Source organism: Desmodus rotundus, chromosome 4 (assembly GCF_022682495.2).
Source record: "Desmodus rotundus isolate HL8 chromosome 4, HLdesRot8A.1, whole genome shotgun sequence".
Taxonomy (NCBI): domain Eukaryota; kingdom Metazoa; phylum Chordata; class Mammalia; order Chiroptera; family Phyllostomidae; genus Desmodus; species Desmodus rotundus.
The window spans coordinates 11,534,361-11,537,539 of NC_071390.1; the positions used below are offsets into that span (position 1 = coordinate 11,534,361).

General features: G+C 39.9%; 1 non-coding gene across 1 annotated transcript; it reads right to left on the reverse strand.

Annotated features, from left to right (window-relative positions):
- Positions 1-201: 201 nt before the first annotated feature.
- LOC112300533 (small nucleolar RNA SNORA62/SNORA6 family) lies at positions 202-353 on the reverse strand. Its single transcript, XR_002974410.2, has one exon. It is a non-coding gene; the product is annotated as a small nucleolar RNA SNORA62/SNORA6 family (small nucleolar RNA).
- Between the last annotated feature and the right edge of the window lie 2,826 nt (positions 354-3,179).

The following is a 3,179-nucleotide window of genomic DNA, read 5'->3' on the forward strand; positions in this document are numbered from 1 at the left end:
TTTCTTCTTCCTTCCTTCCTCCCTCCCTCCCACCCTCTTTCTTTCTTTTCTTTTTCTTTCTTTCTTTCTTTCTCTTTTTTCTTTCTTTTCTTTCTTTTCCTTCTTTTCTTTCTTTCTTTTCTTCCTTCCTTCCACCCTTCCTTCCTTCCTTCCTTCCCTTCCTCCCTTCCTTCCTTCCTTCCTTTCTTTCTTTTTCTTCAAACTTTTATGAAGGATTATCATCAAACTCCACTCACTGGGCCAGAGACCCTTATGGTGTTAGCAAAACGCTTCCCCTCATGTAGCACATTACATACACTCGTGAGTTCATCCGCCACCAGCGACCTCAACTCTGAGCTCTAACAATGTGCATAAGGAGGAGACTTGAACTAGTCCTTTCTTCTTTTCTCCTCTGTTCATGTTACTTGTATCCTTGCATGATGGATAGACTTGACCTTAATTTTCTGGGCACTGGCCCCCAGACTGCTGGGGTCATCTTCCATTGTTTGCTAAAAGCTGAGACATGCTCCTAACCACATTTTGGCTAATTGTGCCTGCTTCAACCCACAGTCCACAATGGCTATTATTATTATTATTCACATAGTTTAAGATGGCTAGTCATATTATTAACTGTAATTATTTTCCTGACCTAACTGTCCTACATTTATATGGTATTTTGCATTTTAATAATGCCTTACAACGACTTCCTATATGGGGAGGTCTGTGTAAGACAGACTTTCAGTTGTTTGCCTTTGATGCTGTCTTTGTATACTTACTAAAAACACAATAAAGTATATGGTTTACTCTAGACTAATAGCAGTATTTAGACGATGATTCATCTACTGGATAGCTAGGTTCCAAGACATACAAACTGAACTAGACTTGTACTTGAGCAGACAGTCTTCCCTCCCGTTCTCCTCCTGGAACGCCGGCAGTAACGCTGGGGCTATCACCCGCCTTACACACGGGCAGAGTTGAACCTGCCTCACCAGAATGTGCGATTTGAGAATGCGTAACAGAGGCTTCTCCTGGCCTCCAAAACCCGTATATATGGTTGCTTGGAAGTCCTCAACTGGAACTCTATTCCCTTATTCCTTTGGCTTAAGCCAAATAAGAAATTCCGCTCCCGCTAAAACTAAAATATTCTTGGGAAAGATAACAAACACATTAAAAACTCTATCGTGCATTACGCCTCAGGGTGAATGAATTTGTTCAATTCTTTTCTGAATGAAGTTTAATCAGTGAGGACACAGAAAAAAACTCCATAAAACTGAAACTTGGGATGGGGTTGGAAACAGAAACAGAAAGAGGAAAGAGGAAAGGGAGTTAGATGGCGCCTACTTTCAAAGTTTGACAGACTTCTGGTTAAAGATGGGGATTGAATTTAGTAATATTCCCTCCCCAACTGCCATTAAAATTAAGGAGATTTTTTTCAAGGTATAGACTCAAAAAGACAAATGAATTAAGAGAGGAGATAACAGCAACAAAATTTTGAGAATTGGAAAGTTTTTGTCAAGGAGGTAACTGATGGAGCTGACCTAAAAAAAAAAAAAAGCTGAAGCCTAAGGCAAAAATTAAGATAACCAAGAACCAGAGTGATATATTAATACTCTCATGGAACCTCTCAATGGCCCAGGAATTGGTGGCATTGGGTCCTTTGAAAGTGCAAATAAAAGTGGGACCAAAATAGCAGAATAAATCGGAAGTTTGTTTAGGCCCTTCCCCACTCCACAAGGTTTCTGGCTAGCTGCCCCTTTCCCTCCCCGGGATAAGATGAGAGACATTCCTGGGAAAGACAGCGATTCCATATGAGGGCAGAGCGAAGAAGAGGATTAAGTGAAAATAAACCTTGTAAATATTGAAATACATGTCCCCAAGTCTCATCCTCCTCTTGGCTCAGAACATAGGCATCAGGCTGATCTCTCTCTCCAGGTAGAAAATTGGAAGAGTCCTTTCTGGAGAACCTAACAGTCCAAAAGAACCGACCTAAAGACCATGCCGAGGAGACGCAGACAGCTCCACCGCGCAGGCAACGCTGGCAAGCTCCGTCAGGGTGCTCGGAGCTTCAGAGAGTTTTTTCAGGTGTCTCTTTTAAATAGGATCAGACAGCCTGGGGTCATCAGCAATTTGGGGAAGGCTTGTAATGTAATGATAGGGACTAACAAAAAAAAACCCCCAGGACACAAAGAAACTTGGAAGAAACAGTTGCTTGCATTGAACATATAGGAAGAGATGGGGAAGAAAAGTAAAAAAAAAAAACCCACTATCATTAATATTCCCAGAGCAATATTAATAAAAGAAATAAATAAAAATATTTAAAAGAAATAAAAGAGAAATAAAAGAAGATATCATATCAGTAAAACATGAATGGTTTATTATTTTTTTAAAGCACCATTAGAGAGCATTTAGAAATGAAGAATATTATAATAGAAATTTAAAAACAACTTGAAAAGTATGGAAAATAAATGTGAAAAAAACTTCCCAAAGACTAGAGCAAAAATGATGATACAGTGATGAAAAATGGGGGGGGAGGGTATGGAGGGAATAAAGAGAGGAAATCATTGAACTAATAATTCAATATAATTTTATAAATCTGAAAGACATGAGTATCCAAATTGAGGGAGTTCGTTAAATACCAGAACAATGAATGAAAACAGACTCATGCTAGTGGCCATTATTGTGAAATTTCAGAACATCGGGTTCAAAGACAGATCCTATAGAACTTGTAATGCGAGAGGAAAAATAAGAGAAAACAAGTTCACACAGAGGCTCAAAATTATAATATTACACTTAAAAAATGTTTTATCCTCACCTGAGGACACACTCATTGATTTTATAGAGAGCGGGAGAGGGGAGGAGAGAAACATTGAAGCGAGAGGGAAACATTGATTGGTCGCCCCTCATATGTGCTGCCATGTTGGGGGACCAAACCCACAACCCAGACGTGTGCCCAAACCTGAAGAATCCAACCCACAACCTTTTGGTTTACAGGACCACCCTGCAACCAACCAAACCACACCAGCTAGGGCATGACATTATACTTTTCAACAACAATGAGGGAAGCAAGAAGATACTGGAGCAATGCCTTCAAAATTTTGAGGTAAAATAATTTCAATCTAGAATTCTATGAGGGGGGACCTCCCAAAAAATCAGAATTGTCTTCTGAAGGGTGGGCCCCTTGTAGTACAGGTTTCCACCAC